The 12,372-nt window shown below is 38.8% G+C and overlaps 1 pseudogene; it reads left to right on the top strand.

The window, feature by feature from the left end:
- Nucleotides 1-2,167: 2,167 nt before the first annotated feature.
- LOC140946769 (uncharacterized) lies at nucleotides 2,168-3,420 on the top strand (annotated as a pseudogene).
- Nucleotides 3,421-12,372: the final 8,952 nt, after the last annotated feature.

Raw genomic sequence — 12,372 nt, 5'->3', positions numbered from 1 at the left:
CTAACAATACTTACCCAACAAAAGCTACCTTTAGATAAACTAAAAAAATATTAACAATAAAGAAAAAATAAATTACGATACTTTACAATGAATTACAGTACATTGCATTACAGTCTTGCTACAAAAGTACAATAAAATGCAAGTGTAATGCTGAGTATAACCTTACTAGTTGTTTAATTGTTAGCAAACAAACTTCTCAATTAAAGGCTTCCATTTCTTATAATAATATTTTTGTTTTTCTATCTCGGCTTTGTTTACCACTATAGTTACATAATCACCTCATAACAAAGGCTCTTCTCTGATACTGCAGCAGTATATAATATTTCGCCGGTAGTAAGAGATGATTAGTTAACTTATTGAGGTGATTGTTACCAATAACACCACACAAGATTTTAATGGTTGATAGTTCTAGCCCTATTGATACGTGAGACTTGTACCAGTCCAGGAAAGCTTCCTAGAACTCTGAGACGAACTGACACGAGATTAGCATGTGCTTCAGATCTTGTTTTGTTCCCAAGCATAGATAGCAGAGATCACTGTTGGCGAGATTAGCTCTGAACAATATTTACTCAGTAAAACCTATGTCATGTAAAATCTTGTATTGGAACATTATTAGCTTTGTTTCTTTGGTGCAAAAAAAGCAAAGTTAAAGTAGCCGTGTATGTGGTCTGGTGGTAATCCATTGTCAATACGGCATTGTGTGGCTCTAGGTTCCTCAAATATGTGATTAAAAAAACTCTCGGGTATAGCCTTGGTTGTTAGTGCTTTCAAGCTCTGACGTTGCTGTGTAGGTTGGTGTTGTTGTGCATTTATTTGTTTAATACATTTTTTATATTCATTTGGGCATAACGTTTATTACTCTGTAATAAGTCAAAAAGTGTGTTTTTATCTTGTAACGGGTTTTAAATTCTTCATAAGTAAGGAAATCAAGATCAAGATTACGATCGAGAAGGCTTTTTATAGTGGAAACTCCTCTACTAAGCCGTGTTCGAAAGAAGATCGTAATATTATCAATTTTAATATCTTTGTTGTTCCATATGATCGTGTTTCTAGTTAATGGCTTAGTATTAAACTCAAACCAGTATTGCAGTGTTCTTATGTAGAAGAGTGGTAACTCCTTAATGTTGATATCTTTCCTGCTGCAGTTGCACTTAAAGAGGAAGGAAAAACCTCCTAAGTGTGAAGTGGCTTGATTAGGAATAACCGTCCATGCTGAATTCTCATTCAGTGTAAAGTGCTTTATCCTAGTGCATTTGTGACAGTGAAAGGCGAAATGGAGGCTAACGGTTATCCGTTTCAAGAGGGTTAGCGTTTGTTATCCATTCGTTGTTCTTTCGTACGCTTTTAAAAAACCGTTTGAAAAAATTAGCATTTGTCCGAACCGTTTGCCTATCCATTCAAAAAAAATTAACATCCGTTCGAACGGTTCGGCTATCCGTTAAAAAAAATTAGCATCTGTTTGAACGCTTTGCCTGTCCATTCAAAAAATTTGGTATCCGTTCAAAGGATTCCAACATCCGTGCAAATGGTTAAGACATCCATTTGAAGGATTTTTGTATCTGGTCGCAAACTGAACATGTCCATTCCAAAGGTTGCAGCATCCCTTCGAACGATTTAGCCTCTCATCCTCGACATTTTCTTATCCGTTCGATGTGAATGTAAAAGGATAAAATGACGATCTGAACACTAACAAACATTCGATATTTTCAGACAATAGTTTCCTACTGACAGGTGAGAACTATCCTTGTGCCTGCAGTACTGTATCTTTTTGTCGTAGCAACGATTGTGACAGCAATCGTTATCCTGCAACAAGACGCAGCAAGACGCACAAATCCAAAGATACGTAAAGATGGCTTATTTCTTTATCAGTGACTCCAACGAGATTGTACAAAAGGATAAGAAATTTATGCGAGGAACTTGCAGCAATTGTTTAAAAGGTCACCCTTGTTCAGGACAGTTTTCAGCGGAGACTGTTCTTTACAACTTATATAACTGCCTTGAGCTTTCGAGCAGCGAACTTGACCTTCAGGTCCTCTCCAATATTCAGGTCTTCACAAAAACTGAAAAAATCAGCGACAAAAGGAATAGAAGTCCTTGATGCAGCTTCACTTATCAAACAATTCCAATCTGCAAGGAGATGTTCTTACATCTTTACGGAATTGGCTATTCCATATTTCGAAGACTAAGAGAACATTATCAGGAACACAGTATTTATCCAAGAACTCATGGAAACACCAAACGAGTGCCTAAAAGCGCAACTTCCAAAAAATCGCTTGAGGCTGTTCATGCATTTATTGACAATTATGTTGAAGAAAATGCGATCGTGCTTCCTGGAAGGTTCCCGGGATTTAAAAGTGAAGAGATGAGGCTCTTGTCTTCATTGGAAACAAAGATGAGCGTTTGGAGGGAGCACGAGAAAACTTGTGGTGTTTTAAACGAGAGGCGTAAGTTACAAGAAATTCTTACAACTGTGGGACGAATTTTATCCTGACGTGGTCATCTCTAAACCCATGATGTATCTTTGTTTAACGTGTCAGCAAAACACGACGAAACTGCAGCGAGCTGCTAACCTCTCAGATGAAGAAAAATCAGATTGTGTAAAGGCTCACCAGGAACATTTGGACATTGCACAAAGCAAGAGAGAATGTTACAGGAACCCTGGTAAGGAATGCGAGAGATTTCTTCAAACAATTGACACTAATACTCTGCTGATCTGTGAAACCCGAGGGGCCTGTTCTTTAAATGCATCAATACATTACTCATGACTTTGCACAACAGATACATGTACCAAGCAATGATTGAATAACCATGATGGACTGGGAGAACATCATGCGCATCTTTATGCGGCCAATTGCACCGGCCAAAACAAAAACAGTTTTTTCCTTTGGTATCTGACATACAGAATTTTGCTGAAACTTCACCGCTCCATTACATGCTCTTTTCTAATAGCAGGATGCAAAGTTTGGTCCTGATCAATCCTTTGGCTTGATTAAGAAAGTATATAAGGTGACTCATGTCTCTTGATCGTATGAATTTGCTAGATTGGTTGAGACCTCTAGTAACAGTGGCTTAAACAAAGCACAGCTGGTTGGAGCCCATGATGGTCGAATCATTGTTACTGTACATGACTGGGCGTCATTCCTTGGCCAGTATTTTAGAAAGTTCCCGAACATTAAGAAGTGTCATCATTTCCGGTTTTCTAAGGAAAACCCTGGAATGGTTTATTATAAAGAATTTGTGAACAACCCTGAACATTCTTTCATGTTGTTTAAAACTCAAGCCGTCCTTCCACCCTCCACAGCTACTCCTCCAGTTATATATTCGAGCGAACTGTCTCAAGAACAAACACTTAAGCTCTACCGTGAGATAGGACAATTTTGTAAGCCAGGAACAGAGGACATTGTAGCTCCTGCTCCTTAGCTCTTGTCAAACTGCTAAAATTTATCGATCGAAAATATTCCCTTGTAGAATCAGACACTATGTAGAGTCTATGCAGATGCTATGTCACAAAGCTATGTAAAACCTATGTCAATCAGTCATACACTGCTTTAACCAGGTCCTATGTTGTTTCTATGCCAGGACTATTTTTTTGTATCGAAAATGCTATGTTTTCACTAGTCAAACGGAACCTTCTTAAAAGCTATGCAGTTTTTAGAGGTAGGAAAAAAGGAAGAAATGACATAGTTTCCACATAGCCTATACATATAATTTACTTAGCTTTTGGAAAGAGATTTTAGACTTCATAGTCAACCTTATACAAAAATCAAAGAAAATAAATAGCCTTCACATAGGACTGAAATAGAGTTTACATAGTAAAATGGAACAGGGAACAGTTGATTAAATAGCTTTTGAATAGGGTTTGCTTAGAATTTAGATAGCCTAGAAATATTAAAAACATATGATAAGCATAGCCTTTTTTAAAGGTGACATATATTCTGCATAGCATTAAAATAGGGAAAACACAGAACAAATAGTCTTTGCATAGGTTTGAAATAGGATTTTAATAGTAGGTAAAACATATCACATACACAGCCTTTAATTAGACTTCAAACAGAAATTACATAGAATTGACATGGTCTTTAATGTATGTAGGTTTCGATCTGCTTAAGCAAATGTGGTGTTTAAAACACGCTCGTAAAAATCACCAGAATAATAGAAACAGTATAAACATATGAATAAGAATACCTTCTACATTGGTAAGAAATAGGTTTTGAAACGAAAAATTGAAAAACTATAGCAATATAATACCACGAACACTAATACAACACGAATGCAGTATTTTCATGGAGCAACTTCTGAATCGAAACTCCAAGTTAAAGTTTGATTTATTGCTTATCGTGTAGACTTTTGGCAGATGTCGTGCTCTTCAGTGCCATACAGTTTGCTTTTGACAGCAACGAATAAGTATCTGCAGACAGAAAGTGGAGATTTTAATGCAAATGGACACAAAAACAACCTGACGTTTTAGAATTAAAACGAACGAGCATCAAAGCGTGATCGAAGGTGACCGATCCAACTTGTTCAGATACGCAAAAAGGGGAGGCAACACAGGCAAATCGAAACTTAAATTGAGAAAAACATCACTTACCAACGTTAATAATAATAATAATAACGCGAATATTTATACAGGATAACCTATCAGTTCTAATAAAAAGAACAGTTATCAAAAGGGTCCTGGAATACTTCTTGTTGAACCTGACAGGAAAAAGACTTTAAATTGAAGTAAAAAGAAGCGTTTTCTTGCAAAACGCACAGTTTGACAGTTCGTCTTCTTTGACATGAAAGCGCCCACGTGGAAACAGACAATTTAATTTTCACACCTTTTTATTGGTTGAAAAGGCCCACGTGACGATAATACGCAAAATACGCATGTGTTGAACTCACAGGCTTCCCTGGGAACTAGTGGAAACAAAATGGCTGACAAACACCGAGGACTGCAGCTATTTGCCACTAGCCACTAGCGACAGCGCGTCACCCAAGCCGAAAATGAACTGAAAACTAATCAAAACACTTGAAAGGGGCTGATACCAAGTACTTTTAACGCCTGCTTATGATTAGCGTTTATACTTCTCCGAAGTAAATATTCCGACGAAAAATGCTTGGTCGTCTGGTTTGCGAAAGGATTTCAACAACGTCAAACAAAGCTTGAAATGTCCGCATTTTCTAATCGATGCATGCGTCTCGCACGGTTAAAAAACACTCGTCATATAAGGTGATAATGTAGGGCCTGTTTGTTTCAAGCGTAATCTTGTTGTTTTCCTGTGTATAATGGAAAATATTTGCACCGAATGGTGCACAAGAAAGGTAATAGTTGGCGAGACAGTTATGATTTTATAACAAAGTAAAGCACATAATTAAAGAATTAATCAAATGTATTCATTTTATCTCAGCAATAACGCATTTGTTCTTGTTGGGCTTAATTATACTCATTTCCCAACAACGACACCTCAACAGTCAGATAACCTCAGGCTAAAATCATCTTGAAGTCCTCATGTAACATAGATCGTTTTATAACAATAATATTACAATGGGAACTCAGTATTTAATAATTGCATTCATTAGTAATTCATACTGCCGAGTTCTTCTAACTCCATCTCCCCTTGCTTTGCACATTAAGTTCTGTGATCAGTGATAAAGTCAATAAAGGGCAAGAAAAAAGTTCTGGAATGTTTGCTTGAAAATATGTCTATCTGATCAAATGTCAATATGAACTCGCTAAAATGCCATGAGACATTTGACCAATGTTTACTATAAATGTTCTGTTAAGTCTCTGTTCTGCGCATTTAAGATCAGTGGCAGATCCAGGGGAGGGACCCGGGATGGCCCCCCTTATTTTTAGACCAAACTGAGACCTGAAGGGCCCAAAAAATTTGGGGGGGGACCAGGCTCCCCCCATTATGCTTCCCTCTTGTCTAAGGGTCTGGGTGACTGGCCTCCCCCCCCCTTTATCTCAAGGTCTGGATCCGGCACTGAAGATGGACTTCTGTTTCGGATCATCCATATTAAAGTAGGAGTCCTGGTTAGAGATTCTGAATGAGGTCTGAAATGAAGTATTTATACAATACTCAGACAAAATTATTTCTTCGGAAATGTTCAAGAGTGGCGCATACAACAAATGTAGTTTGCATTGTCATCAATGTAATCACAGACCTCATGCACCCAGCATTGACACTTTTCACACTCTATCCACTCAAATGTGTCCTTGTCTTCACCAGGTGCGTTTTCCTTGAAACAAAATGCACACACTTGGACTTCCATGTCCTCCGATCCTTTGGAGTGGCATCTGACAGATTAGAAGAGAAGCGCTTTTGCTACTCATACAGTTTATTAGGTGGAAACAACTGTGTTTTCAGGTATTGATGGTCAGATCCAATGACAGACAATCCCTTAGCCACGGATATTGCAGATCGAATGTGCTTCAGTGTTGTATCTGTGGTGTCTTTTGTCGGGGCACTCTGAATCAATTCACTCAATCCAGCAATCTGATTAAGTGGATATGTTTTGAGGTCAGCCAGCTGTTTGTTTTCCTGGAGTTGTTTGTCCTGTTTGATAATATTAGACAACTCCTCGCGTTTCTTCTCTATGTCACTGTCACTGGTGGTCTCCAGCTCTGTACGAGGAAATTCTAAATCAGCAGGATGTTTACAGAGTCGATATGGGAGCACAACACACCCCTTATAGAATAATCAGCACAAGAACATTCAAAGGTATGTACGCAAGCATCGCAGGAAGGGCAATTCAACAGGCATGAGCAACCTGAACTTATTCTTGTCACATGATGCACAGTTTGTTTATTAGAGGCCGACTGAACTTTCCAGAAGCTCTCATCCTGCTTATAAACCGCTTCCTTCTTCACTGATTCCCCTTGTTTGTGCCGCTTGATACTTTCACGTTGTCTAACGGTATTTTTGCCCTTCTCAGCTTTAATGAGCTGCTGAAAGGCATTATCTCGAGATATTTTCTGTAGCTTAAATATCAGGTGATCAACGCCACGGTTTTGTTTCTTTTCTAGGTAAACTTCCTTGAGCATTCTATGGAAGCGCTCAACGAACATGGTGTTTGCCCGTGATCCTACCAGAAAACAAGCTGCCCGTTCCCTTGTTCTTCCCACGTATTCTTTCTCGAAATACTTAGCCAATGGCTTTGATTTGCCCTTGATCCACGCCATGAAGTGCTGCAAGGAACGCCTGAAGCTTGTTTCGGATAACTCATTCTGTAAAGACTTCAGTGCGGCATATACCTCCGCCATTTGTTCCTTGTCTTTCTAATGTTCGTTCAGTTTTCGTCGCCAGCTGCGGTCGACGTGCCAGCTACATAACAGTTTCCGGTCTGGCCTCGAAAATGTAGAAACCCAGGCGTTGTAGTAAGCGTCTGTGTCATCACTCATAAACGTTTCTGTCTGTACTTCGCTACAGCGTTCTCGTAAACTTGAAAAAAAGATCTTCAAAGCGTCCGTCGTTTCTTTGTTACTAATGAGCCACGCTACCGGTATACCTTCGTTGTAGTCATCTGTAACAAGAACTGTGACCAGCTAGAAGTCATATGCTGTCGTACCGTGGGTGGCGTCGACGCATATTAATTTCTGAGTATGTTTTTCAAACATTTATTTTTGGAACTGCGTTTGCAATACCAGTAGGAAATCTTTTTCTTCCACACCATTGAAATCAGATTTCTGGCCTTGTGGTTTGAAGAACAAAACTAGATTGAATTCCTCGCATTGCATCTCTTGTACCTAGTAGAGAACACTGTCAGTGTCATCACTAGCTTTCTGCATACAGTTTATATTATACTGTTGCTTGATATTGTGTAGGTCTGCACGGGTTATTAAGACGCAATTATTGCGGCTTGTGTTTTATGCAATATTCGCATTGAAAGGGGAGACCTACACGATGCAGACGACAGCGACTCAGACTATGGCTCTGATGATGACAACGGAGGGCGAAATGCTTTTGAAACCGGCAACAATATTCGAGATACGTTAAAAGACTATGTGTGGGAAAACCTGTAAATTAATGGTGATGCAAACTTTTTAGAGTCTTCTTTGCTGTTTCACATAAAAACGTGAAGCATAAATCAATCCCTGTTCTGTTACAAGGTTGTTTTTTCTTTACAACTTCAGATCATACATGAGTCACTGCCGGTACTAACATGATTGAATGAAGAGTGAAAATAATAACATTTTTCTTGGATTGAACAAATGTGATGTATAAATCTCTAAAGGTAAAGAAAGTTAACTCATTTTCTGCCCTACTTTGACAGCAAGTCTTTGAAAATAACTTTTGAACCTGTAAGTATAGCATTTGTTTGATCCATTTGCTTGTTCTGGGCCTCGCGAAACATTTCAGCAGAACATTCAAATCTCTTGTTATCTTGTTCAATACTACGCTTCCACATTTCCATAATGGCTGTCTGGAATTCACCTGCAAAAGATCCACTCGGTTCTGGCTCATCTCGACGCTGTCGTTTTCCCTTACGGCAACTCTTTTCTGCGGGCTTGTCGTCTGCCTTCTTTTTGCCAGAGTGGGTGCTCGGATTTGAGGCTGGTGGACTGCTTTCCTCCGGAACATCTTTACTTTCTACTGAGCCTCCTTTCTGCTCTGTACTAGTAAAGATGGAGCTTCCTTCAACGGCCATTTTTGTTGGATTTATGCAGTCGCGATGCCCCATTACTTCCTCAAAATAATCAAAATATGAAAAGCCATCTTTGATGATTTTTATTCCAGCTTCTCCGGTCTTCTGGGTTCGCTGTTTTAGTTGTTTATACTCGTACTCCGAATTCTGTTGGCGTTTCTTGATCTGTTGAAGGGTTCTCTGGCTCTCGGGAAAGGCATTCTTGTAAGATGAATAAATTTCATTCCATATTTTGATCTTTTCCTTTTGAGAGGTGCTTCGAAGCTGGTTATACCTGGGCCCCCAAGCTTCCAAAAGATCTTGAGTCTCGTCAGTCCAATCAGCCGACTTCGATCGTGCTTTGCTTGTCTTAACCTTTGGCCATTCCTCCTCTGACTGTAAAGGTGAAGTGCTTGCAGTCCTTGCAGTGCTTGCTACTGAGATGGGCGATTGCGCTCTTGACACATCAGAGATGTTGTGGATCGTGCTGAGCTGAGATGAATCTTCAAGTTGCTGTTCATGTAACTGCATACGTGTCAACTCGGACGGCTGATAAAAAGAGTTGCTGGTCGAAGGAAAGGGCAATAACTGTCTACTAACCATAGGCGGTTGTAAATGCTCAGGAGAATTTACTTGGCTTGCAAAATGCTGGTTCAAGTTGTTTCTGTTGAAGAAGGCACGAGTGCAGGTTAATTGCGTGAGCTTCTGGGCCTGCTGCGCAAATTTAATAAATTTCACTCTTACATTTTACAAAAACGTGAATACTTACATAAGACCTTGGTCTAAATAGTCGTCATCCATGGCTTTGTAAGAGGATCTAAACGGATTCATTTCTCGATTAAATAAGCAAACAGGCAATGCAATCGACAGACAACTTTTGCGTGTTGGCGTGCTCTTATGTTGTGATTCTCCTGCTTTTAACATGTTTGATTGACGTATCTTTGCGGAATGTGTCTAGATAAAGCGTAAGTTAGCTGCTAAGGATAGCTGAAACCACACTTGGGAGTGTACTTCAGTTTCTTTGAAGTCAACGCGTTACCATGGGCACAAAGTAGGCTACTTGAGTTGAAATTCGACCCGTTCACATCTAAAGTAAGATTCAAGTATACTTAAGTTCTACTTACTTCGCTAGTATGAACCCGCCTATAGACTGGGTTTAAGTTCTAAATATTTTAAGAAACGACAAAACGTGCACGGGAGTGAAACATGCGCGTCTTCACTCGGACACGGTCGCCCCAGTTTCCCCAGTCTCCCAGTTTTTCAACATACCCATGAGTACAAATTACGTCTGGTAACTGATTCTTTTATTTCCTTTCATTGCTCCAATGTGCACTGCAAATTACATGTTTCTGCCAGTTTACAATGTCGTTCATGAGAACTTTTGCATAGCCTTTTTGCCATTCTGGATCAGTTGGCAACGTAAATACTTGACCTCCTTAGTGCAAAAAGTATTTGTGCACAAAGCACTTACACAATTCCAGTGCCATCCTGAAGTTTTCTTGCTTTTCGTGACCGCCATTTTGGAGACCAGCTCACTTCTGTTCGGCAAACAACTTAAGTAGGTTCAAGGTCCCCAAAGCATGAACATGGGCAATGGTGCATCAACTCTTGTCTGTGGTGTTTGAACCTGTTGCCGTTTGATTTGCCCCACCTTTCAAAATAATTGATTTATGTACTGCCATTATTTAGTTCTGATTTATGTGTCACCCTTTAAGCAGCTTCAAGACTAGCCAGAAGTGTTGACGTTGTACAATTTTCTCCAAAATAATCTGTCCGAATAATTACTTACGTAATAAGGCTGTTTTTATCTGTTACAGCTGCTGCCATCCCTTGAAATAAAGCTAACTTTTAAATGAATAAATGACAGTAATATATCTCAGCTTAGTTAAATATGGTAGTTTAAGTGAATGTTTAGTAATCTAAGTTAATTGAAATTCTTTAATTATGGCTTTGTTTTGATTTTACTAAGAAAATAAAAACAACTGAGTTCGGTAATTGAACTCACCCAAAGGTTCATCAACATCGATTGTATTCAACAGCTGGACAACACTAAGTTCGATTGTCAGATTTGTCAATATTATACACCATTGATCACACTGGGTGCCGTGGATGTTTGCGTGAGATCATCCTTTGTAACTATTACTACATAATAGTCCACTTTAATTGTAGCATTGTTAATAGCACTAACCTTTTGGTTGTTTTTTCCATGCAGTGACCACAAAAGCGTTGTACCACCTCGAGGAATACTTCACACGAACATTTTGGCCTTCCTTCAAGCTACGGGAAAAGGTGGATCAACATTCTTTCACCCGATGGGCGATTCACGTCCCCGTTCTAAACTATGAATGCATGCACTGCATGCATACTGCAGCCATGTTTCTCATTCACGACACGTGCATGCAAATTAGCATTAATATTCCTTTCATTTATAAATATTATTTCATGCATGTAATGTGCATAGATGCACGTCAGGCTCATTGCATGCATCCTAAATGTATGTTAATTAAAACCACAGAAATGTTCTAGAAAACTTCTTTGAATATTTCATTTGTCCTGGTTATAAACAGTTACAATTACAGTGGCTATCAATTTGTGTTGTTTATTTTTTATTTTGAGAAACTGGACTCTTAAGAATGAGAAGTTTTCACACAAAAAAAGAATAATTAAATATTATCTAATAACCTTCAAGAATGATAATTGTTCTTTTTTTAACTTCTACTGGTTTATTTGTAATAAAAATTATATAACATTTACATATTTCTGTAAAAGTATTTTGTTTATTTTAGGAACTGGAAATGGTATGTAAATGCAAAAAAAACATTAAAACTCTAACAATGAGAATACTGGCTAATACTTATGAATTGTGGGGCTCTGTGTTAAAACATGACCCCTTCTAAAACTAACCTAAAGTATGATAGACTGACCTTTTAAATTATATAAAAAGAAAAATTGCCTAATTTTTCTTTTTATAGATCGTTTTCACTCACGTGACTAAAAGCCTAGCAACCGTCACTACGCCGCCATATTGGTGGACCAAAAGTGTAAACAAACGGGGTTGCGTGCTCACTCTAAAGGTCCTCTGAAGATGGTATTTTGTTTGATAGTTGGTTGTGCAAGTAAAAGTACTCGAGAGAAAGATCTTAAATTTTTTCGAGTGCCCTCAGTGGTTACGAACCAAGGGAAAAAAGCTGAGAAATTATCAAAAGAAAGGCGTTCACTGTGGATTTCGGCTATTAGTTGGGATGATTTAACGGAACAGATTCTCGCGAATGATCAAGTCTGTGACTGACATTTCGTCTCAGGAAAAGGAGCAAAAAGTTGGGACAGATTTAACATTGACTGGATACCGACGTTAAACCTGGGTCATGGCAAGACCATCGTATTGTTATATCTGGTGTTATTCCGGTTCCGCTGAGTGATCACTACTTTGAGAACAAAAGCAATATAGATGACGCCCTGTTAACCTGGAATAAATTGTTTTCTGAGGTTGCAGATTCTTACGCACCTGTCAAAAGGCGGCGTGTTAAAGGGACACCACTTACTTGGATGAACAATAAAATCAGCGAAACAATGAAAGAACAAGACTGGATTCAGTGAAAGGCGCGAAAATCAAACTCCTCTCAACACTGGAACACCTATAGAAAACTGAGAAACAAGGTCAATTGCTTAGTTAAATCTGCCGAGACGTAGTATTACTGTGACTTGTTTCAGGATGCCAAAGGGAATGCGAAAAAAGTTTGGAATGCGGTCAATGAAGTTTGT

This window comes from Porites lutea, chromosome 1 (genome assembly GCF_958299795.1).
Source record: "Porites lutea chromosome 1, jaPorLute2.1, whole genome shotgun sequence".
In the NCBI taxonomy this organism is placed as follows: Eukaryota; Metazoa; Cnidaria; class Anthozoa; order Scleractinia; family Poritidae; genus Porites; species Porites lutea.
Note: the sequence above shows the minus strand (reverse complement) of the source record. Positions and strands in the feature narration are given on the sequence as shown.